Below are 26,309 nucleotides of genomic sequence, written 5' to 3' on the forward strand. Positions count from 1 at the left end.
CCAGTGGACCTAGTAAGTGGTGCATGGACAATGAAAGAGCATTTCTGAACTTACGTATATGCCAGAGACTCTTTAACTATTACTATCATGTGTGGACCATTTGACCTATATTCCCTGATAGGATTTAACACTGACACATCTTTCTGTGCAGCTACATGGCTGTGTGTGGTTAGTTGATATCAATTTCTAATCTGTAAAAATGCAGCCRTGTGCTCATCAACAACTGTTAGCAGATGCCTAGGGAAGAATAAAGCAGGCAAGGACGTACAGTGCTACCTCAGAATTTGTGCTGAATTTGKCTGTGTTTGAAAAATCTTGGAGAAAAGTAAAGAAAACTCAGAGGCTAATTTTGAGCACACAGTATGTCTTACTTTGTAGTGCCAATAACTAAATTGTTCCRGTATGCTAGGATGTCATACAGGTGGGCTCCAAAAGCACCGTGAGAAATGGTGGCAACTTGAAGGTAAGTACCAGAAGTGCTGAGAATACTACCTTTGAAGAGATCTCTGCCTGCACTTTAAATATATGAAATGTTGGGACCTTGGTAATTTATACTGAATATGCATCCTATATAGAATAAACCGTATGTCCAAATACAGATTAGCTTTCCAGAAAAGGAGTGGAAGAGCTGACTTTAAACAGATTTGTTGCCTGTACCACAGGGACTTTGCCGTCATGATGGCTTCCGCTGTGACACGGTGAATAATGACTAAACCAATACCTGAGTCACCATTTCAAATGTTTGGTCATTTAGTATTTAAAGTAAAGTGAAGGAAAAGTCAAAAACATGCAAATAATCAGGAAGTTAAGTTCTAGAAAGGGGAATCTGTGCTTTTGTGATTAACACAAGATGGTGTTTAAGCTTTTGTAGCTTGTTAGTGCCAGAGCTGCTTTTGAACAGCATTAACAAAAAGTTAACATAAGTTGAATTTATCTTGGCATATCTGCAACACTGTTAAGTGTGATGTAGAGAAAAGACTAACCGTCTTCTATTATCCAACTGTGTATGAGTTAAGGAAACTTTTTGCTAAGTTATCTTGTCTGTCAATTTGTATTGAACCATTTGTTACTAGCCTGCTTGTCTGCTGAAGTGTGTGGTTGTTTGTAGGTCCACAGGGTTAACCATGGGTGTAGTGGCCTGCAACTATAGCAGGCTGTTTTTTACCAGGCAGTYTGTTCTAGCCATGGGTTCATTGGGTGTACAGATTTAGTAAATACAAAAGAAAAATAGAAGTTCACATTTTTACCATCAGGTAACTAGAACTGAAGGCCTTAAAAAAAATTGTTATAGGAACAAAAAAAAAAAAACGATTATGCTAGCCATATGGGCTTTTTGAAGTATTTTTGAATTTGAGAACAGTATAGAATACTCTAACATGTAATTTGATATAAAAGAAATTAATATGTGAGAGGAATATTACAGATGCCTGGAATATGCCCCCAGAAATTAGCAGTATTTAATATTAATTACTGTGACTCTGTTTTTTATTTAATCTTAGTTAATCTTTGGGAATCTTTAATTTATTTATGGGTATACTCCCCCAAAAAACATTCTCAGCATGTGAARTATTTTTAACAAGAATATACCATATTCAGAAGGAAGACAAAATACAAGTATAGTTATTTTTTTTAAAAAAATCAGCCAATATGTATGTGGTGTGTGGTTGKTTTTTTTTTGTTTTGTTTTTATTGTTATTTTTTAAAGCAGCATATCCTATTGGTGACTTTGTATGTGAAATCTGAAGTACCTGTATGTCCAATCCTGAAATTTTGTGCTKCCTGCCTGAAATTTGTTTTCAGAAGGCTGGAAAAAGTTGCAGAAGCTTTAGCCTTTAGTATTTATTCTAGTGAAAGGGTTTCCTTGCTGGGCATTCAGTGAAAGTGAAAACTTTTAGTTGACCTGTGGCTGACAGAGCCCCATGAAGATGCATACATTTTTGTTAATTATTGTGGAAATTGCCTTCCTGCTATGTGCAGGGTCATGTTTCTAATGTCCACCTTTAGTAAGTGATTATATGTAAACTGAGGGATTCATTGTATGATGAATTTATTTACTGCTGTGCTTCTGGATTACTCTATATAGCTTGATTCTGGCCCAGTTCAAATGCTTCCAATGAATCTAAGACTGAGACTGATAGATGCRATATCTCTGAGATACTTGTGAAACTTGTCTGGTTTTTTTTGTTGACCTCGATTCAGAATTTAGAAGATGAAGGCAATTTTTAGGTTCTTAATAGTAGGTGTCCTGGGAATTAAAAGGTATTTGGGAATAAGCTTATTTATGTGTTTTGTTCATTTTATAAGAGCTTTTTAGATAAATCTTATTATTTAAGACTTGATATATCAAAACAACAGTTCTGTCTGACTTTGGTGGCTAAAAAGAAGCACTAGAGAAGTAAAAGAAATGCCGTCACTCCATSTATTTGGAGTCTTTCTTCTGTGTTAAGTACCTTGCTTGTTGTTTAGGTATAAAAAGGGGAGCCTGTTCAGCTTTGCATGTGAACACTCCTTTGATCCAAATCTTCCTTTTATTCTTCCTTGTTATCCAGGGGTATTGGTGTGGAGTAAGATTTGGTTTCAAGCCACTTTCCTTTTGTGAAGCAAGAGATTCTCGTGATGAGTCCTGGTTCCCCTTTTGTTTAGATTTTCTGCTTTATTTGCTGTTGTGTTTATTGTGTTATTTCACAGGAGGTGTTGAATAGCTGCTGTGACATTTTTAAGAAGATATGAAGTCACTCTAACTTGGATTTCTTTTCTGTCTCACTATTATAAAGTCAATTCAGTGGTTGCATGCTATAGTGCTCTTCCATCCTCCCCTTCTATTGGAAACATGAGTGGATTAATCTGGTCCAAAATTGCTGTATGGAATCTCTTTACTTTAAGTCAAAAAGGTCAGTGCAAGTCTGTGAATCATTTTATGAAAATACTGGATTGAGTTTCAGACCTCAAGTCCCTGCTGATGTATTAATCCTTCATGGTATTGGCAGGGGAGAAAGAGTGGACTTTTCTTTAGCTGCATAAATACAAGAAGTGTCAACTCCAGATGCTTTAAGAGAGAGACTCCAGACAAGCTTTGAGTACAATTACAGAAGGACAAAGTGGAAGAGACCCATGGGACTTCTATGTGTATTGAATTTCATTTAGCCTTTTGGTCACACTAGCAGAGAAAAAAAGCTATAGGAATCTTCAAAGTGTATATGTTCATATTCTTTGGGGTATAAATGTGTAGGTTATTTTTATATGTGTTTGTGTGTGCACGCGCACTGTGTTTTTTAGGGAATGGTATTGGTAGAGGATACTCAAACTGAAAGAATTAAATGTACATGTCTTCCAGTGCCAATAGCATGTGGAAGACAAGTTGGGAAACATCCATGCAGGGAGAGCCCTGGTGTTCAAATCACACTAACAGGGGAGGGGACCAGCAAGGGGACATGCACCTCAGTGTTGTCCTGCCATGAGTGGGATGGAGGTAGGGGAGAGAATTTTGGTTTTTCACTTTATCTTTCTCTGCAGACTGTTAATGCCTGCAGATGTGTCCAATCTTCCTTTACCAACAGAAAGCTTTCAGTGATTCTTTATAATATTAAATTATTTAAAATGAAAGAATAAAAGCTTCTTCAAGAAGCATAGTGGGATCTTGTTCAAGTCCCTTGACTATTCCATTTGAGGTGACTCAATGTTTCACTTGAGACTGGCCACATAGGAGAATTCTGAGTTTTAATTTTGTTTCCACTGTTGCCAATAGCAATGAACTTAGGAAAAAAAAAAAAGYGAGGGGGAGGGGAGAATCAGACCACAAAATAATGACATAAAAAACCTCTCCTTATTTAACAAAAAAAAGTGGTTTAGATTCTTTATTAGTTGGGCTTGGATGTTTTATTGTGAATCCTTCCCCCCTCCCCCCCACCCCCCCCAAAAAAAATTGTGCTTCTGTTGTCATCTGTGTTTCTAGTTCTACTGACCATGGAGAAAAGCTTGCAAACACCTTCTTTTCTTACGTGAGGTAATCACTTAAGTTTGGCCTCTGTGGTTTTAAGAAAACGCCAAGTATTGAGAAGTTCACAGTGAAGTTGTAGGAGCTGGCAGTAGCGTCTGGTTTCTTTAACTAACTCATCTGTTGGCAGTGATTGAACTAAAAGTTTGGCCTTTCCTTGACTTGTCCTCTTAGATGACTGTTACTTTAAGCTCAGCATCAAGATTTAGAAAAACGAAACAAAACAAAGAAATGTTCAGAATGTTCCTTTCAGTYACCCTAAGCCCTCCATACCTTCCTCAGTCACTGTAGACAAGGTTACTCCTGCACTTGTTATATGCATGGGTCAGAGGTCCAAGCTAAAGTTAAAAGGCCACAAATACCAACGTAGTCCAGAGGTTCTTTAAGCCCGGTGTCTGATGGCAAGTGGCCTTGAGTACCGAACAGTCTTAAGCTGATGCTTTTGTAGCCTCCACTGTTCTGCATTTTGAGGAATTAATCAGTCCTCAAAGAGGATGGTTTTCTGCTTAATGGTATTCAGTGGATCTTCCTCCATTAACATGTTCAGTAGTTTTCTTGAGCAAATGTGAAATTTCACATTCACAACGAGCTGCAGCAGATTTCCTCAGCATAGTTGCACCTTGCATGAGGAAATGCTTTGCTGAGGCTTGCATTCACCAGTATCCTTTGATGCTGTCAGTGCTTGCAWTATAAAATAAGTTAAGTTTCCTATTCTTCTTTTCTGTGGTTATCAGCATTTTATAAATAGAGGTTTTCAGAAAATATCTTTCTCACTTAAGCTTCCATCCATTCAAAACAGACTAACTCTTGTAACTAATAGYGTTGAAAGTTGTTTCACAACTGTAGAGTCTATGAAAACATATTTTCTGTGTTGTAGTTCTGTGGACTTTTGTCACTGCTGCATAACTTTTAAAAATTACCTGACAGACCATAAAATGGATTTTGGCTATATGGGGAAACTACTGGGACGTGACACAAAGAATTTTAGGAAGGAAAGCTGGCTTTTGCTTGTTTTGAATTACAGTGGATGGCTTCTCAATCAATTATTAATGGTTTCCATCTGAGACTTTTTTTTTTTAATCTTAGTAAGGAAACAAAAATATTCAGCAAAAATCTTCTTGGATTCATGATGTTTTCCTCTTGAACTTTAGGATACCATTACAGATGCTTGTGATTATACTCTCTGCAAAATAATTGTCAGGCAAAACTTATCTGTTTTCCAAGTCCTACAGAACAACAGATGTGGAATTAAGTTTCAAACGATGTATTCTTAATCACTTACATGTGGACACAGAGAAGAACTAGAACTCAGTGGGAACTGACTGGATACTTTATAAGTGGAGCACAGTGGAGACTTTGCATTTTTCTTGTGCTTCATTCTCTGAACAAGCCTTTGAAAACAGTGCTAATAAATGAACAAGAAAAGGGTGTGTTTCTGTTTCATATACTTAACTGCTTTTCAAAAGCTAAAACCTCTGGGAACCACTTCGGTTGAGCAGGGGAATATTACATGTCTGTATATGTGCAATATATATGAATATGAGAGAGATTGTGTGTATATGTATAATTTTCTTCCTTTATTCAAAAAGTTTTTAACGGTCTAAAGGATATTGGGGAGTAAAGTAGCTCCATATCATCTTTACACTTTCAAAGGCAATGATTTAAACCAGCCAGCTGTTCTGTAAGAGATTTTGAGTCAATGTTTGGTTGCTGGAATACCATAAGAAAGCAATTATCTAAGAAAATTTATTCATGTTGCATTCTAAAACTCAACCTTCCTTGGAAAAAATCCTTTAAAAATATAGTGAATACAAATACATCAGAAAATTGTAGGTATTGCAGAGAAAGAGTTAGTTCTTAGGGACGATGGAGCTTACAGCTTCAGACTTTACAGAATTACGGTTTTGAATCAGTGCACTGAACAGTCAGTGAGACCTAAGGAATTGTCTGATTCTTGTACTTGGGATGAATTGGTTCATAAATGATAAGAAAGCTCATAGAAACTGGGCTATTCATGATTTTTTCCCAGTATGTTTGCCTTCTCTCCTATATGTATAGGTCTTGAAAAAGACTGACTATCAGTAGGAATTTGCATTTTCAGTTGATGCAGAACTAGAACTGTTACTAAAACATGTAGAGGAATACTTAAAAGATTATTTGCAAATATTGGATTACCTGTAACGTGGAAATAATTTGCTGCCTTCAACCTGAAAAAAGGGGGGGGGGGGAATATCCAAATTTGCTGCTACTATAAATTTTGACAAAGAAAAGCTTGATTAAACAGATAAGATTATACCTTGTTTCAGGATTCAGTAGTGAAATCTAGAAGTTTTTAAATTAGCATTATCATATTATGTTGAAGGCTTAAGAGAGCTGTGAATTCATCTGCAGAAAGTTTTTTGGAGGAAAGCAATAGAGTTGGCCCAAAAACCTAAAGTGGAGCATGAGAAGAGCAGTTGTGATGCATCTTTGCAGCCTTCCAAGAAGTAGGAGTGTGGGAATATTTATACCCTCCATCTCGCYGCCTCGTTGGCTGTCCCTTAACTGTTCACATTGCACATGCATTATTGCTTGTATTCTCTTAGCAAGAAGATGACCAATGTCTGGTAAAATCTTCACTGCTAATAAAATAGCACAAAACCATGATCTGAGAGATTCAGAGAACAAAAGGAACTTTCAGAAGTGGTTGTTATGTGTTTGAAAGAAGTGTTGCCTCTTGGTTTGTTACAGAGGCCAGTTGTCTGTAAGGGTTATAGTAAAGTTCCTGTGTTCTTACAGAATCTTTTATACAGATACTTTAAGGCTTGTGCTCTGTGAAGTGACCATTTGTTTCCCTTTAATCTTTGTTTGTAGGGAGGCCTGTCTGACTCTCATTTTTCATGTTTTGTTTCAAAATAAATTTTTGTATGGATATTACTTTGTTTATACAGTTCACAAAAAAAGGAGAGCTAATAATATTCAGAATAAACAGCTTTATACCACCATGTCTTGTTTTTTAGGCTCTGTCTAGAATGCTGTAAATGTCTATCTCATGTTCTTTAAAAATAATTTTATGAATGTAGCTGATGTAGATAATTTCTGTGTGGTCAAGATTTTTAATAAAAGCAGTTGTCTGCTGCTTTTAGTGAGCAAAATTGTGGGGGTACATCTAGTTGTTTTGTAACCTAATGGGTTTTGTAATGCTCGGAGGAGAAACTACATTTTTGATGCTTAATGCTTCGATACAATTTTAAATTGATTTACAACATCGTGTCGTCTTTTTAACAGTGGGGTTTTGGGTGGCTTCGCAGTATTAAATACATACTTTGAGAGCTGATTGAAGGATACATGAGCATATTCTCATAAATACAAAGAAATTTGAATGAGAAAGGCCTTGTTAGTGAGTTTGTTCGTTTGGTATTACAGGTAATGAGGTCCTTTTATGATATTGTCAACCTCTAACTTAAAAGTAGTTAGGTTTCCTGCTTAACTTTTCTTATTCGAAAGCTGTTGCAGAATCTTGGTCTTTCAGAGTGTTTAGAAATTAGCTTTTAACCTGMAACTTAAACTTATTCACAGTCAGTTTACATCTGTTTGTTCCTGTGCCAACATTGGCTTTTAAGTTAAGTGTCTCTTCTTCCTCATTGCTATTTCTTCACCTACAGTAATTATAGGAAAAAAATGTATCTCCTTTTTATGATCATCCCTTTGTTAGTCTAAAGGAGAGAAAAATCTCTTGTGTTTTATCAGCCTTCCTTTCCCTTGATCAGGCCAGTGGTCCTTCTCTGTGTCTAATCCAACTTAAATGTCCCGCCACACCAGATATGGATAATAATTCTGTGCAGCGTTCATGGTAAGACAGTTAAGCAACTGATTAATACTTCCCTCTGGGCAGCTGATAACTTTTTTGATGTATTCTAAAATTACACTGGCATTCTTCACCCTCATACCTACAGGTTTTAGCAGACCTGAGATCAGCCATGAGATGTTTCTGAAGATCCTGTTCTTCTCAAAGTAATGTGTGCGTATTAGATAGGCATTCTCCAGGAGTTTGAAATACTATTAAACTTCAAAAATGTCTCAGTCTAGTGGAGAATATAGGACCTGAATTGTAAGTAACATTTCTTTCTAATTCATTACTTTCATCAAAACCTCTTTACATAAAAAAATACTCATTGAGGAAGTACCACGAGCATTATATAACTTTTAACTTGTATTGGCTGTATATTATATGAACTGATTCCTATCTCAGTCTCTCAATTGAAAAACAGTAGGAATGCAAAGAATATTCATTCACTCCCACAGGTATTGATAAAAGTAAAGGGAGAAGACATCACAGATCTTATTATCATAAACTTTCTTGCACATTCAATACCTTTGGGAATGTAAAGGTCAGTCAGTGAAAGACCACATGCAAGCTGGGAAGGCCAAGCATCCATACTCAAGGAACACATATCTGCATATGATTTATATTCTGTTATGTGTAGTTAGAATCACAGAATAATATAAGTCAGAAGGGGCTGCTCTAGATCGGCTGTCCCTATGCCCTTGCTCAGAGCAGGGCCAGCTTGGATCTGATTGCTCAGTGTCTTGTCCAGCTGAGTTAAAAATATTTCCTGGGCTGAACCTATAAACTTTAAAAGCTCCTGTGGTCTGTCAACTTCACCCCAGCTGGGAAAGAGGGGTAAAAAGGCTGGGTAACCCTCCCTCTGCCCCATGTAAATGGAGTGCGAGCCTGTGATTTGAGTCCAAAACTGGCCTATGACATTCTAGTTCAGCCTTTCAGGTGCCTTTGTATAGGAAGTGATAAAGATAACAATATATGTCTTTTTTTATTTATTTWTTTTTTAAGAATTAATTTATAATAACCTTGGAAAGGAAAGGAAAAGTGGAGATGGATCTCACTCTCCCTCCTTTCTCTTTTCCTTCCCTCCCTCCCAAATCTGGGTCTTTAGATGCAATTCTTCTGTTCGTGTGCATGCATGTACATAGAGGCAGTCTTTCACAATCTTATTTTGAGCAGTAAAAAAAGTAGAAATCTAGGAATATAAAATATTAACACTACGAACTCATAACTTGCAAACAAGCTATTTCTCAATTATACACAACTTGACCAGATGAAATACTCTAGTAAATGTGCTTTAAAGTAGAACTTCTTACAAAGTGTGCTGTGACAGTCTTCAAACAGGACTATTACCAACTTCAGGAAAAGCTAGTGAGTATRAACCAATAAAACCCAATGGTGCTATTTGTTGTATGACCAGGACAGAGTGATTTTCTGAAAAGAAGATAGTCCACAGCAGTGTTTAAAAAATTGGCTCCAGAGTAAGCCTGAAATGACAAAAATTAAAAAAGTAAAGAAAAGCTGCTTTGTGGTGAGTGAAGCCACAGTTAACGTATTTCTTCGTTGCTGTTGAATTCCCAGTGTCCCCGGGGCTAGCTATTTCTTCCATCTGCAAGTGGAGTATAATTTTTAACTCTTACTGAACAGCGGCTCCCTCATTTCCTGTGCCCGGTGTTCGCATCAAAGAGTTTTCTCTTGCTCGGCTCGCGACTTCGCGCTGGAGGAGCCAGCTGGATGGACTGCAGTGGCTTAGGGCTTTTTTGCAGAATGTTGTAGAAACAGCAAGTTGTTCTCTCGAGCTGGAAAACTGGGCTCAACCCTTACTTGAGTAAGGGATTTTATTTCCGTGACAAGATTTCCATGAACACTCAAGGAAGGAAAGCACATGAAATTTGTTCAAAATGTCTTTTATGTTTAATTTTTATTTGTATTTTGTTCAGGTTGTGTTTTTTCTTGTTTTTGTTGTTCTTGTTTTTTGTTTGGTTGGTTTTTTTACAAGACTGAAAATTGAGTCTGAGCCACAAGCTGGAGAACAGTTGAAAATAAACACATTGATATGTTCTAAGGGTATCTTTTAGCTTTAAATTAAGGTTTGAGTGCGTAAGTCTGCTCATAGGATTGTTCAGCTACACGAGTCTTTGTAGAAGGAACTGTGCTTTTGTGTCACATTGAATGGCCTAAATACTAGGTTTTGTGACTTAGCAAAATCGTTATATGAATCACAGAAGGGCTTCGTGTTTAAAAAGAAGCTTTTCATTGGTGGAAGACTTGAAAGAACTGTGCTAACTAGTAGTATCTATAATTGCTTTAATTTTATAAGCTACTTTTTATGTATATTTGTCACTGTATCTGTGGAGATGGAAGCTGTGAGGAAGGCATGGAAATGAGTCCAAAACAGAGCATACGCTTATAACAAACAATGTTTGTCCTGACACCATAGAGGAGTTTGAAAATGTATTTTAAGGGATGTAGCACCTTGTTCATGGCATGGTAAGTTATTCCCTAGGTGTATGTTTGGTTGCTCTGTTAGATGTCTTAAAGAGAAAGTTGGATGTTAAAATTATTTCACATTTCTTTGCTGGCGGGGCGAAAGACTGTGCTTAAGAGAGCATCTTCTTTAGGGCCAAACCACAAACAAAGCAGACCAGAAGAATCCTTTGTGGTGCAAGAGTACTGAAAAACACAGGGATTTTCTAAGGGAATTTGGGAACTTTAGTGATGGTTTCATTGATTTATGATAGTCAGAGCTTGCATCACTATGACAGTATTCTGAATAAAACTTTGGCTTAGAAAACAAATGTTGGATTGGAGTAGAGGAAAAATAGTGTGTGTGTGCGTGTTTACTGCTGCTCGTAGGAGCTCACTTGCTTCCGCTACGTGATCCCCGTCTGGAAAACGCGTATATGGCTCAAGGAGCAAGTTATGAATGTGAACTTGTTCAATATTTTTACATAGCCTTGCAAATGAGCAGTGCATGTCCTTTTATCCTCCCATTTAATGCTAATGGCAGAAGTTCCCACTGATTTCAGTGAGTGTGGGACTGGACTCATTAATGTTTCATATTTATTAATTTCCAATCAAGTTTTTAACATAAAATAAACACTATAAGATAATATTCATTTAGAGAATAACTTTGCTAAAAATATATTTGCGTATCTCTCACTTTAGTTGATGCTGGCATATTTGTTAAAGAAATGCAATAATTTGACTCACTGATCACTCAGGTGCTCGTTGAGTTAGGTAACAGGCTAAGGGGCCTTTCTCACTCGCAGTATATTTCTGTTAATGTCTCTATATTTATTCTGTTTAGATCTGTGGGAATTGCTAGGATTATAAAAATATAATATTTAGTTTAAACATTTTAATGATGTGTAAAACTAGGCTGTGCCACTTTCTTGGGCAAGGTGGTGTGGTGGGAAAACAGGAATTAAGACTGGGGATCAGCGTGTATTAGAAGTACATCTGGCTTTTATTAGGTGTAAACTTCAGATCAGGTGCATTTGTGTGAAATATTTTCAGCAGTATAAAAAGTGAGAACTTTTTTCTTTTCTCATTGAAACAGCTTTCAAGTTGTAATGTTGCTCTATATAGTATGCCAATTTGAATTTGCTTTGAATTGCATAAATAGATAGGTACTATGATCTTCTAGTTTGAGTAGATGAAGTAGATAGTAATGGAGAAAACAAAACTTGAATCTTGAATGGATGCTGTCCATCTTGAGGTGTTAGTGTTTTCTGTGTTGCTTAGCATTGTAATTAATTTATAATTTTTTTAACCTGCTAGCAGTATGTGCCTTAAAGTACTTTTCCCTTCTTGTTTTGCTGTTATTTCTGAAGCTAGCCTTAATGACGTCTATTAAATAGTGTCTTTTTTGATTTTATACTGTTCTGCGTTGATAGCAAAAGACAAAGAACCCATTGACTGAATTATTTCTATTCATAGTGACATAATTGGTCATACAAACATTCTTGAAGTAAGTAAATATTTCCTTGATTTGAATACTTACGGTTGTAGAATACATGGAAGTATTGCACAGTGGTATATCTGAAGAAAAAGCTACTTGAAAGAGATGTTTTAAGATACAGCGGGTATATCTGTATTCTTTTTTCATTTTTCCTTAGGAGCCTAAGTATATGTGATTCCTGTTGTCTAAAGGGTCAGTATACGTGACAAAAGGATGTTATCAAAATGCAGGAATGTTATCAAAATGTCTGTGTTGTGTTCATAATAGTGTATAGCTTATTTACTTTTCCTGTTGACTGTAAATAAAAATATTAAATCTCCAATTCTGCCTGGTATAGAATATAGAAGACTCTTCCTGAATTATACTAAGATATTTCCTCTCTTCGCAAATGAGGAAGTATATAAAAATTAAGAATATCATGTTTTCTTTGGAGGAGGGGGGAAAAGGAATGCCAGAGCAAAATTTATAACTGGTTTAGTAGGAAGGAAGAAATAGATTTTTCTTCTTTCTTTCTTTCCTTTTTTTTTTTTTGCCAACTTTTGTAGAAGTCAGTATGAGCTATTGAGAAATTTATATGAAAGAGATCTTGAGAGAAAAAGTGGCTACACAAATGTTTTTTTAATTCTGATGTGCTTGGGAGTATTGGTTTAGTTTTAGCCATCTAGGGTATAGAGGAAAGTGTGTGGTTAGGGGGAGAGTGGAAAACATGAGGTTTCTTGTTAGTTTTGTCACAGATGTTTTAGACAAAAAATCTATTTTTCTTTTTAATATGATGCTTGCTCTCCTTTTTTTCTTGGTATTTGTTGTGTTTAGGTGAGGAAAATTATGGATGTGCTTTTGGCAGATGGATAGAGGCATGCCAAAAAGTTCTTTTGTCTTGACAGGCTGATCCTATCTTATCCTGCCCATATCAGTTTATTTTCTGTAGGAGCCAAGACTCTGTGTAAGATAATTTGTCTAAAAGCATCACTTAATTCTAAATGTCTGAGCAATCCATTGATTTTTGCATATTTAAAATTGATCTTTTAGATAAATGCTTGAGCAGATCAGTTTTAGAAAAGGTTGGATTTATTTTTTTTATGACATGTAGTTAGTCTCTGCCTCTCTGAGCATTGCTGTGTTTCCGTTGTCATGTATGTTAGCTGCTTTAGAAACAGAAGGGAGAAGTTGGATCAAAGCTGCTTGATCCAGTCCCCTTGATCCTCTTCCCCCCCCGCCCCCCCGCCCGATGGAATATGCTATATGCCTGGAATTCAAAGGCAATTTGAGGATTTGCTTGACTTTCTGGTGCCTCCAGTATGTTTTCCTCTGTCTGTTCTCAGCAGCATTCTTTAATAAGAATCCCACACCGATTTTTCCTTTGTGAAACCATATTCTTAAAAAATCAATTTATACCTCTGTATTAGATCCTGCTGATTTACTGGATCATTTTATTCTTGTAGATAAAGGGAGGTTCTCTGTATGTCCTGTCCTGATCTATGGGTAAAAATGAAGTTTCTCTTGTAGGAAAATCAGTGGTTCAGAATCACAGAATCATTTTGGTTGGAGGGGACCTCAGCAGGTCTCTAGTCCAACCTCCTGTTTAAAGCAAGGTCAATACTGAAATTAAACCAGCTTGCTCAACCCTTTGGTTGTTTGGGTCATCAAAACATACAAGATTTCATAGCTTTTCTGGGCAAGCTGTTCCATTACTTAATTATTCTTATAGTGAAGAATTTTTTCATATATCCAGTGTGAACTTTCCCTGTTTAAATTTATGACTACTGTCTCTTTCTCCCACTATGTACCTCAGAAGATGGACCCAGGCTCTTTACTTGCTAATGTCCTCTTAGGTGTTTGGAGGCTGCTGATTTTCTTCCCCCAGGTCCTCCCTTCTCCAGGTCAAATCAGTCCATCTTTATAGGGCATGTCCTCCATCTTGGTGGCCTCATGACGTAGGGCATGTCTCTGACCATTTTGGTGGCCCTCCTCTGGACTCGCTCAGTTTTATCAACGCTTTTCTTGTCCTAGGAGGCCAAAATTGGACATGGTATTCCAGATGCAGTGTAAGGAGTGTTGGACAAAGAGGAACAATCAGATATGTACAGGCAAAGCTCCTGTTAATGTAGCCCAGGATATTCTTGGCCTTTCTTGCTGCCAGAGCATGCTGCTGACTTGTGTTTAGCCGAGTGTCCATCAGGATCTCCAGCTCCATTTCAGCAGAGCTACTCCCCAGGTAGTCAGTCCTCAGCCTGTACAAGGAGCTAGTCCATCCCAGGTACAGGAATCTGTGTTTGTCCTTGCTGAATTTTGGGAAAGTGCATATGCAGAGAAAAGGTTTGGGAGGTATATTCTGTAAGCTTGTAGAGTTGAACATGCTATCATAGTTTTGTTTTTTTATTCCACCATTTTCGAAACTTCTTCCTGAATTACACCAAAATTAAAAATACTGTTATAATTTGGAATGAAATGTACAAATCACTTTAAATATAGTTTCAAATTTTGACATACATTATTAATAGAATAGAGGAAAAGGAAAAAGATGCAATTTTAAGCATGCTTAGTGGTTTGTGCATTACTCTTTCACACATGCTTATTTTTCTTAGTTTCTTAGTAGTTTGGAGTGAAGTTCAGAATGTTGCATTTCTAACAAAGCAGAAATGTTGTGATAGTGGAATGTTACCTATATGCATATAACCTTTTACAAGCAGAGTTCTAGTATTTCAGCCACTAATACCTATCATACATAGTGTTTTAATGTTTTTGGCTCTATACGCTTCTTACATTTTACATCAATTATTTTTCTAGGTGTTGCCAGAGTTCTGAAGTGGTTGACCTAAGTGGTTGAGCTAAAGACTTGGAACGCAGGTGAGTAAAACAAATTCACATTACTTTAGCTGATGTTTCTGCATGCTGTCTGACTCTAAAGTTTAACTGCTGTTTCAGAGATGGAAGATGTGCAGCAGATCATTCCTCTTGAATATTTTTTTTCTTAGACTAATTTTCTATCCAGAGCATTAACCTCGTTTAAAGCAGAAATTTTAGGAAGGTAAAGATGATGTGATCTCATTGATTGCTTTTGATAAGTGAAACTTCTTGCCCACCCTTGAATTAGAAAATACTGAACTTGAACAACTGAACTTGAAATACGTCAAGCAGAAAAACTTAATCTATATTTTTTAAAGTAGTAACACACTATGACCTGTTGTATTTAATAAGTGAAGCCTGAATACAGATTTCTCAGAACTGTGACAGTACATACATTAAATAATTGTAAAATCGAATATGATTCCAAACTATGTGGAAACMTAGGATGAGTTAATAAATTACTGAAAGCTGATTTTTTTTTTCTTTCTTTCAACCCCCAAGTTTATTTCTATGGTTCTTATTTCTCTCTGCAAATCATGGTGTCTTTTGTAAAGGTAGATCATCTTGTTGGTCCCCTGTGCCCTGCTCATTGCTGTTCGTTTGCATCCTACGTGCCAATTATGTATTTATGTGACTAAAGAAGCATGCAGGGAGAGGGTAAGGAACAACTTTTAAAATGCCAAATACTGTTTCAAGTGAACTTTCTGTAGTGGTGCAGTTTCTGATGTTTACACTAGTTCAGATAGCACTCTAGAGTAAATGTTACAGGTTTTTGACAACATTGAATGTATTCAGTTATCTAGGAAATTTTTGGTCATGGGGACAGATCCAGACAGATCCAAACAACATTCAAGTTCCCATTGAAAAATCCGTGTTTTGCTCTTGCCTGAAGTGTTAGACTTAAGAGGAGCTGCATTTAAACTTCAGGACCCTGAAGAACTATGCCAGAAAGAACTCAAACCACACTGTGTCTTATCAGCTAGTCTCATTCTCACTTAAATACTCATGTGTGTATGGATCTGTGTGGCTTTCTCTACCTATGTGATAGTGCGACACACTTGCTCTGTGCAAGTTAAGTGTTCCACACCACACAAGTGCTCCATCAGGTCGAAATCGATGTGTTAACCTGAAAGGTACCACTCCACTCTATTGATTAGGTGGTTCTACAAAAAGCTCTAACAATTAGAAAGATTCTTTCTAAATGTACGAGGGAGAATTCTGGTCTGTGCCTCTATGCATGGACTCTGGTGATAACTGGCCAGGTGACCATAGGCCCAGTACTCAAAAGTCACGTGTCCTAAAATTCTGAAAATAAAATCTATCCTTCTGTCATGCTATACATACCTATATGTTCAGGGAAATTTAAAGAAAATATACATGGAATTTTAAAAATAACTCCCAAGAAACTTGCTTATGACTGCTGCTAATTGGTGACTCAAATGTTTTTGAAAGTAATCTTATAAATAACTTACTAGCTCATGTGAAGCAACTTCTAATACCTTACTGACATTTGGCTGCATGATTTTGAACTGAAATCATTTCCTCCTTTACAGAGCGCTGATACTTGTTATTTTATGGTTAATATGGTGACCCTTCTGGTGGGATGCTCTGACAYGGGGTTCTGATTCATCAGAGAATTTGAGGATGTACTTAAGGGCTGTTGAAATACAGTTAAAATGCTATTTATATAGAAACTAAGGAAGTGCTTGAGAGTTTTATTGAATAAGGGAAAAGCTGAAGCACCACCTTTCATTAAATTGGAACCTTGCTCATGTTATGGGTCACCAAGATGCTGAACAACATTTTCACAGCTCTTGTTAGGAATGAAAACTGAATTATGTGTACTTTATGGTACTCTGGCCATGATACATCATAGGCAATTTGTACAGCTTTATGCAACAACAAATATAAGGATTCAATCGTTTGATGCTCTTTAAGGAGCTGCTAGTTGAGAATTAAAGAGAGTTCTTAATAATTTAAATTTGCTTCTTGGATACTCTTACAGATTAAGCATGAGTTATTTTACAGTAACGTGTCTTTGACCAGTTAAGATGGGAATCCTGTAATGCTTAGCAACATAACAAATACACTAGCACGTGCATAAAGAATGTGAAGCTAACTTAAACAAAAACTCAAGCAACTGTGAGCAGATTGCACAGCTAATAAGGTTAGCTCTGTGCAGATTTAACATGTTGAAAAAAATCTGAAATTGTAACTTTTTTCATAACTAAGTATGTAAACAGCATAGTTTCCAGATCTGCTACTGAGCCTAGCTGTCTGGATTTTCTTCATAGGCATTATGAAAGTTGTCTTGCGGACATGCTTGAAAATAGGAAAACGTTTAACAATTTTTCACTTCAGTTGCAATTCTTTGAAAGTATTCCTAGTAAAATTGTAACTGGAAGAGACGAAAATTTAAAGTACAAAATTACTTTCTGATATTGTTCTTTTGATATGCTATTGTTAACTGTGACTTTTGGAACAAGTATTCTACTTCTCTGGGAATATTTTCATCAATGAATTATAGGATCAGCAACTCTCATCTTGCAATAAATGATTATTTGTTGATAATAAGTTAATGCAGTCTTGTAGGAAGTCTCTTCTATACAGTGACAGCAAGGTACCTCAGGACTTGCTTTCACTTCTGGCAAAGCTGATGGGAAATTCTTGTCTTGATACCAGTGGTGATGGATCATACTATTTGGGAGTAACTCTGAAAACAGCAAACATATGCATGAAAGACCTTGAAATTGAATTAGGCAATGATCACCAGTTATTATTTGTAAAATTAAAATAATATTCATCAAGCATTGGTCAGTGTAGAGGAACTAAGGTCCTTCCTGGTCCCCCACATCACAACTGACAGTAATCCACACCGCATTTCAGTGCTGCAGGAAGAGTCAGGTGCTGCTCTAGACATTGGTCTTGAACACCTGTGAAAGGCAGCAGGCTCAACTGCAGTTGAGGAGTGTCTGCCTGGGAACTTGAATGGATAATAAAGAGCCTGGTCCCTGAAGATTTGGAGGTCTGATTCCCTCTTCTCATAGCTGAGATTTTACCAGCCACTTGCTAATATTTTTGCCACAAGCTGATGCATGCCTGTGGTTCTTGGACCATGGGCTTTTCACAGCTCAGCTGCTCTGAAACCATCCAGGTGATATGAGGTACTCTGCTAAGTTACATGTGACAATAACCATGGCAAGAGATTCTGCAGATTCTGCCCAGCTGGTCTGGTTTTTCAGGTGAAAACACATACCTCCCTTTTCTACTTAAGATATCAGTTGGGATTGGAGGATGAGGGTTGTACTTCTGGCCTTGGAAACAACTGGGAAAAACCAAGGTGAAGGAAAGCAAGTAAAATGTCTTTCTGAAGCTCTTTGTTTATGTCCTGACAGCCACTAGAGAAAGGACACCCATGGCTTACACAAGATGTTCCAGCGGCCATCTTATCTCTATGTTGGACCATATAATTATTTTTGTCTGCCTCATGGCAGTGTTTGACTTCAAGAATTGTGTTTTAGGGTTCTGCCTATCTTAAGCCCAAAATAGAAAAATTCTTAATAGTTTGGATGTAGCTAAAAAGTCACTGTATGTTAATCCCGCTTAGGTCATGAAAGAAGGATGCAGATGGGAGCAGGAAGTTGTTTTTGGTAGTTTTATTTAGTTTGGGGTTTTTGGTTTCGTATGTAATAGTATGGAGATAGGGGATTTCCCTCCTGCCCCTCTCTCCCCCCACAGAAGCCAAAAACAGTGGTGTAGTCAGTGTTACTGTGTTTATTTTTTTGGTGTTTGTGTGTGTTTGATTGTGTTGGGGATTTTTGTTTGTTTTTAGCAACCAGAATAAATAGCAAGTTATACATTTGTACTGCTTTTTCTGTGTGGGCTGTGATATATGAAGCTAGTAACAGCAACATCTCTTCTCTGTGTGTGTGTGTTTTTAATTTCAGAGTTTGTCTTTGTTCCTTCTTTTGAGAATTTTGAAGTATTTTAAAAATCACTGACCTAAAATAATGCCCCACTTTTGTTTAATAGAGACACAAATAGCAGTGGATCTTCTTTCATAACACTTTCTTTGCTTTCGTGTATCATTAGAGGAGAAAAAGGATGAGCTGAAGAGTTGAGAAAATATTAAGGTTAGGAGGTCTTTCCTTGGGAAAGCATCAGGAGCTTTCAGATGCTGTAAACCAGGCTGAACTGAACTGATAATTTGCATATGTAACAACAAATGATTTTATTTCTAGAAGCTTGTGCAGTTCTTGACATGGACTACGCTGCAAGCAGTGAGTAACTAGCAATTGCAGCTGCAGGAAGAAGTGTGGCTGAGTGGCTTAGGGCTGCCTGTAATAACCCTTGCATTCTATTTCTGCCTCCATTGTTAACCTTCTAGTTACCTCATTTCTTACTCATTTTATCTGTTTAGGTTTCAAGTCCTTTGGTCCAGACACTGTCTCTTAATGTGTCTTGCTATATTTTGGAGTCTGTGGATGCCTTCAGTTGTTGCCATGTGATTATTTTCACTTTCTTTCATGCTGAGACATTAAATCTCAAGGGCTCAGTGTGTGACATGGCGTCTTGAAGACACTTGATTATTCATTCTGAAAGAAGAAAGCCAGTCATACTGTCCAGGGCACGGTTTAGTGTTGCAGCTGGTCTTACGCAACAGCAGGCTGATGCCAAAAGGGGCAGTACCACTTCAGCCTGTTYTTTCCCTCTCTTGCATCAGCCTTTAGCCCCAAGGCGAGTTCAAGGTAAGTAGCTGATTCAACAAAAATACCTGACTTCCTGGCAAGGAAAGCTGCATCAGATAACWATGCTAGCCTGGCTTATCCGGTGGCTGTGAGATTACTGTATTCAACACAAGGGATGAACAGGGAGCATTCATTTTCATGCTACTTCTCATCTGGTGTAGTTGCTACCTGTTGCTGAAAAAAACAGCACCACTCTCACTGCCTACTTCCAGCCGCTGATTCCATAAGAGCTGCATTTTACAACYCGATTTTGAATGTATCAAAGCAATGGCTTGCAATGGGTGTGATAGCCTAACCTCTTACCTACTGATGTTACTTGCTGCTGTTACCTGTTCTTCACTGACAGTATTTCTTTTTCTACCATTGCTTTATAATTGGCTTTTCTGAAGTAGCAACATCTTTGTGATCCACCTTGCACTTTCTAGACATATTTGCGTTGCCTAAATATAACTTCTGTTTTATTCAATATTAATTTAAATTGAAGTCTATTTAATTTTGTGAATTGAGCTGACAGAAGCTGCCCTTGATGTGGTGTATTCTACAGTTCTTACATTCATGATTTCCCATGTAAGTTCTGAAGAAACTTCATTCTTCTTTGAAAATGATTTCTGTAATTCTAGTTGACTCTGAAGGTCATTTTTCACCACTACTCTTTCTCTTAAAAAGCTATACACCAGATTAGATTGATTTCTTTGATCTTATTTGCATTGTGCGTCTTATGTAATAAGATCTTGTGTTGAGGGAGCTGTCTTTTCTTCCTTGCTCACCCTCAGCCTCTGTGAAATAAGAGGGAAGAGAGGGAAAGAGGAAGAGAAGTGAAATGTTAAAATGATTTTGGAAAATTAGTGACTAACTTTAATCAGAGATCTTTTACAAACAGCCCACAGGTGTTTTCAAGGACATGAATATTTCCTGTCAGTTATATGCACTGCTGAGGTCACGGAGTAAATCCTGTTAAACAAGAGGCRTAGCTCAGCTGCTCAGAATGCAGGCAGGTCTCTGAGAGCCCAGCAGCCCAAGGGGAACTCCGGCTCGGAAGCTGTCTCTGAGACTGAGCTGGCCAAGGATGCTGTTGAAACTTCACATCTGTTATTTCTWATTGCCTACTTTTCTGGCATTAGCCAATCTTCATTTTTTCCATTATAGGCAGCTGCTGGAACTAAAAAAAGAGTTTGAGCTCATTTTCAGATGTGCTATACAGAAGAGGAGGAAAAGGTAAAACAGAGTCTTTCTGCCATATGCTACAGCATACTGATATTTCAAAAACATGGGATCTGTGTGTTGCACTCCTTAGATCTGTCTAAAGATGAGCAGATATGTTAGCTTATGCATGAAAATAATTTGTTACACATGGGGCCATCATACAGTCCAGGAAAACAGATTGTTAAAAATAAGATATCAATGAAAGAACTAGAAGAAATCTGTATAGATTGAGAGGGACTATTTGTCAGGAATTGCCAAAACTTTCATTGAATCTTGCTTTCTACCCTGGGTTTGATGAGGGCTTCTWACACAGGAGGCAAAGCCATGCCCAGAGCTCAAATATGGAGCCAACAACTTAATGTCCAGGTAGGCCTGTGCAACTTGAAGGAAATATATTTTATTTTATTTCTTGAGACAGGCTTGCCCTTTTTCTCAGTCCCTCAGAGAAGTTCGTTTTGTATATCCTTCTGGCTCTCTCTGTCTTAAGCTTTTGGGGCTGTTGGATCAATTCCCAAAGCTGTTAAAAGGAAGGAGAGTGTTAGGACCTCCAAATAAGCATGCAACTGGCCTCTTTATGTCTGTTGAAATTTGTGTGTCTAAATACACAGTGGAATTCAAGCAAAAGACAGCAGTATTTTTTTTTCAATAATTTATGCAGGCGGACCAAGGAAAAGGTATTTAATGGGAATAATGAATGAGTGGCCTGGGCTGCTAGGTGAGCAAATGTTACTAGCTGAATTTTTTACAAATACTAGGTAAATGCCAAAATACCAATTTCTTTGGTTTTTAAAACAGCATGAGATCAATGGAGGTGTGACTTAACCAAGGACACCTAGTGATGCATTGGTATGAATTCCTGACACCCCGACCCTGTGCTCTGATCATGCCACTGCAGTCCCGTTGAGGGGCAGTACTCCCCTCGGCACAGTAATCGGAGCACACGGCTATGTAATGTGGAAGGACTGGTGAGCAGAGCATTAACAACAATGGAAGAATATGGTTCACATTTAAAAGAAGTGGAATAAATAGGAGGAAATGAAGTAACATGTCTGACCAAAAGGTGGATGTTTTCATATGTTATACATACGAAAGATCCTTAAAATATGCCTATTATAATGTCTTTAATATCTTTATATCTTATTGTCCTAAGATATTAGAATAGTATTCTGGTGGAATATATCTAATATTTATGATAAAATCAAATATTGCTGTATGAAAAATATTTTAATAATACTAAATGTAGGCTGATGAGGGTTTTTTCATACGCCTTTTTAAATTGTATGTTATGCAAAATAGAAATACAAACTGAGTGTTGTCTCTATTTTTGTATTTAAACACTTTTTAGATTACAAACATGCTGCTATGGGTGTGTGTAAAACATCTGGGTAGTATTATATTATAAATAGTAAATTAATACAAACAATTGTAAGTGAGGATCTTTTGCATCTGCTAGTGCTAACTGCTGCCCGGAGTTGTGTGTGTAACATTGCAGCAAGTTGGAGGAAGAATGTATACAATTAATACTAAAATATCAGCATGAACTCCTCAACTCAATTGTATCTTACTCCTTATTTATCTTTGTTTTTTCCACCATTCAGAAATATGTTTGAAAGCCCTATTTAATAATCTTTAATTTTGACAATGCAATTTTAACTTGCTTAGAGCATGAAGTGTACTTAAACCTCTGTCCTCTGTTGTTTTGTGTAGTTGGTAAAAGGTTGGAGTTGTCCTTCACTGGATCATTTTTAAATCCACCTCTTAGACAAATAATACAGGAAGAAAAAATATTTTCACAAAGATTCGTTTGAGGGCAAAAATTTAATGAAGCTGATAATTAAGAAGTTCATAGTCTTTAAAGATTTTTTTAACTGAAGAAAATATCCTTCCTTGCAAATAACTTTTGTTGCTGTTGTTTATTGCAAAAGTTAATGTTGAGAAGAAAAAGAAATTGTATGTTGGGGATTTTGAAAACATCTGCTGAAATTCAACTAGTTTTCCAGAACACATTGAGCCTATTTCTTTCTGGAAATTGGATACAGTTCATATCCCTTCCTGAAACTGTCAAATCTGTTGGGAGTATAATGATAAAGTACTGTTGGGCACATATGTCAAGACAACATTATTTTTAATGTAAACGTTTCCTAGGTCTCCCTCCCTAGCATCCCTACCTGTTTCCCTCTGATGTTTGGTTATCAAACAGGTTTTTGTTCCCATGTTTTTGTTGGTGACTGTTTTCCTGCCAGCTTTAAGGACTCTGCCTCAGGGACGTTCATGTCATACTGATACCTGTGAGATACAGGGGGAGTGTCCTGCCTAGGCTGTAGAGGGGATGTCCAAGGGAAGCAAGCAGAATTGACCAAATGCCATGACGCTTACTTGGAAAGGTGTCCTCATCCCACTGATCTTTCCTTTTTTTAATTACCAATCTGTGTGTACACCTCCTTCTTATTAAACGAAATTGATAATCAGTGTGAGTATATATAATCACGTATTTCAGTGAATTATTTGAAAAATTCATCATTTCTGTTTTAGGATAGAACTCTGTTGGCAAAAATGTTTTTTGGATCACATTTTCTTGAATTTGGAAATAACTGAGTAATGTAATTCATGATAAACAAGTTTCCTGATGACAGGTCTCACGTAGAGACTATAGGAAGTTCTATGGAAAGAAAAAAAAAGAAAAGATGTAGCAAAACCAGAAAAAAAACATATTTATATAACATAGCTGCTATGGCAGTAATTTTTTTTTCTTTTCTTTTGGGGGGGGGTATTATGAAGAAAGTTTGTCTTTTATAGTCTTAATCTGTTTTCTTAATTATATACTAACAGTTTTTCCTCAGACATGTGGAGAGTGCAGGCCTGAGTAGAACTTGGCCCATGGTCTCTGTGAATGCTTATTTTAATATCTTTCTCTAGGGACTGTTGTCTGCTTACAGTAGTTTTTCTTCCCAGTGGTCTTGTGAAATGTTGCTACCTTAAGATTTGATATTTTTGATAGTGCCCATTCAAGAAATGTAATTTAACAAGAATGTTAGTATAGTGAATTTTTAAGTTATACGTGGAATCTAAAAATAACAACTCAGTCTAGTACCAAGAAACATGCTTATAAATTGCATGAAATTTGCTGTTAACAATTCTAGGGTGCTGCGAAATGCAGTGTCATGCATTTTAGAATTATAGCATGATATTTCATATATAAGCAATAATAATTCAACATCTAGGACTGATTAAAGGAGGGCTAGTCTTTTTTTTAAACTTAGGGTAATTTATTTAATTTTGTTTTCCTGTGCTCCGATTCCTGTATCTTGTTTTGGCTTAATGACCATTTTATAGAAATACGACTTGGAAAAGTTTAAGTATGGGTGTGCAGACTGGAAAAACTTGTCTTTAATTTCTGTTTATTCATCTCAAATACAGTTTGGATTGCTGAAACATATTCATAGGTACTTGTTTTCTAGGCTAGCAAATGGAAGACTCAGGCTTGAGAAGTGTGAGAAGAGCCTCGTGATGATGATGTAAAACAGGATTTGTTCTATTTCTGTCTCCTTAATATAACAGTATGACATTTAGTAAGCYCTTTGCCTCTCTGCTTTGGCTTTCTATCTGCAGAAATGATTGCATCATCATGACTTTTCTGTAAGTGGCTCTCAAACGTTCTTGAGTTCTTTTCCCTCCTCCTCCCCCCTCCCCCAGTAATTTTATACACTGTCCATAAATGCACTCTGGGCTGTCACAGACTACTCTGTCTCCACCTCTTCCTGAGTGTGATAATTCAAAACTTATGCAAAGATTATTTGCAGGGAGAATATCAAGCTTCAGTGATGTTATCCCTTGAAGGTGCAGAATAATCTGTTCCTCTACCCTGCTGCCAAAATCCTGCCATCTGACTTTCATTGGGCTCATTGCCTCCACCCTGCTGCCTGACTGGCTCTGTACACTGCTAGCTAGGTATACATTTCTTTCTATGACCTTGTTTTCGCTAGTTTGCTTGTRTAAAGATCTCTTTAAGGAGAGGAAGCGCCTCTTCCTCCCACAGCCCAGGTCCACAGCCACTGTCCTGGCCTGGCTAGCAGGGATGGACGTCCTTAGAAGGAGGAGTGCTGTCCTGCTGGTGGGGCTCTTGTATCTCAGGTCAGTTCATTATTGCGTAGAGGAAGAGGAAAAGATAAGATGAGAATGAGGGGGCATCCCCAGCCCAACCAGTTATTACTGTGTGCACAGAGAGAAAGGCAGCCAACATCCCCATGTTTGGCCCAGCTCATTTCTTATATTCTGTCCTTGCAGGTATGTCTTTTGCTCGTCTACTAGGAAGTGCTTCAGGGAGAGGATGAGTAGTGGCAGAGGCTGGATGGAATTTCCCATTCCCCTACTTTAGATTCTCTGTTTTATATTTCACTTTTAATAGTGAGATGGGTACTGGGACTGGAAGTGCAAAATCAGAATTTTTAACATATTTTGTGTGGAGGTTTTCATTCCTGTCTGTCCTACATTCTGACACACTTCACTGGTGCTGAGTTCACTGCTGTAGCTATTACAACTTTCCTATCACTCTTGGTAATGGACCAGTACAAAGTATATACAGTGCCAGTGGGGAGGAGTGTGTTTTTGATAAATCAAGATCTTTGTGTTCCATTTTGGTTGTGCTATGGAGGAGTTCACTCTAAGCAGAGCAGAAATTAAAATGAAATGGAAAAAAAAAAGCTTAGAGGAAATAGAGTAACTTTTTTAAAWAAACTTTGGAGCTAGTTGAGATGATCAGCCTCATTAACCTGAAATGATGCAAAACGACATTTCACGAGATAAAGATCTAGAAAGGCTGTATAATTTAAAATCAATTTCTGAGCCCGAAGATGCATATAGAACCTTAGCGCTATTTTGAAATGCGCCTGGATGCATAGCTCCAACTTTCACACTTACTGAAAGCTTGTCAGGAGTCTTTAGCATTTCAGGTATTTGAGGAGCCTTAAATTTGGTTGCATTGGAGCACTTCTAATAATCTTACCTGTTGCAGCATCAAATAGCGCTACGTAATTGAGAACAACCTTCTAGCATTAAGTCTGATTCAGAACAACTGCTGAGATGTATTGGAAGTGTTTTGCAGTCATTAGAGAAAAGGAGATATATAACTGATAAATTCTTGGATGATACTATGGAAAAAGTAATGGGAATCCAACTGTGATTGTTTAAGGAAACATATATATGGAAGAGAACAGGATTTGAGATACATAGGCCTTCTTCAATGATACTGTGGAGAAAGGAAGAGTTTTTGCATTCATTTACAAAAACCAGATACGTCTCAACTTACCTGTTAGAAATATTCCTGTTTTAAAAGTTGGCTTTGTGGAATTTCACAAAGGTTGGTGAAAATCAGAGGAGCAGAAGAAGCGGTGATAAACAGCAAACAAAACAATTATAAATGTCACTAGATAGTTCTTACAGAAACAAAGGTGAGAGCTACTAATTGCCTGGCTCTCACCAGGTAAATAAGATTTGAGTTATCCTCTCTCCCTACATTTCCCCTTAGGTGTGAGCTATTAAAGATTTCCAGCTGTGAGGCGCATAATCTAGTAGGTTGTTACAAGAGCTTCTGAGGACCTTCTAGTGGTAATAGTATCATTTCGGGACAGCGTTGGGCCCAGCTGCTTAGGTGGCATAAAACCATAGCAAAACATGCAGAAGAGGACATAAAGCAAAATACTTTGAAAAGTGTTCCATGAAGTCATTTTAAAA

The 26,309-nt window shown here is 37.2% G+C and overlaps 1 protein-coding gene across 5 annotated transcripts in view; it reads left to right on the forward strand.

Moving 5' to 3' along the window:
• LHFPL2 (LHFPL tetraspan subfamily member 2) overlaps nt 1-26,309 on the forward strand; it is a 126,768-nt gene that overhangs the window by 46,493 nt on the left and 53,966 nt on the right. For 3 of the 5 annotated variants that reach the window (XM_085322026.1, XM_085322027.1, XM_085322025.1), the window contains exon 2: nt 14,569-14,628. The gene's annotated coding sequence lies outside the window, so the exon portion shown is untranslated. Of the gene's footprint in view, nt 1-11,936; nt 11,974-14,568; nt 14,629-26,309 lie in introns of those variants that run through there. The other 2 variants (XM_085322023.1, XM_085322029.1) reach the window with 1 other exon arrangement.

The sequence above is a fragment of the Rhea americana genome, unplaced genomic scaffold (assembly GCF_003343005.1).
Source record: "Rhea americana isolate MKP2758 unplaced genomic scaffold, rheAme1 scaffold_74, whole genome shotgun sequence".
Lineage (NCBI taxonomy): Eukaryota > Metazoa > Chordata > Aves > Rheiformes > Rheidae > Rhea > Rhea americana.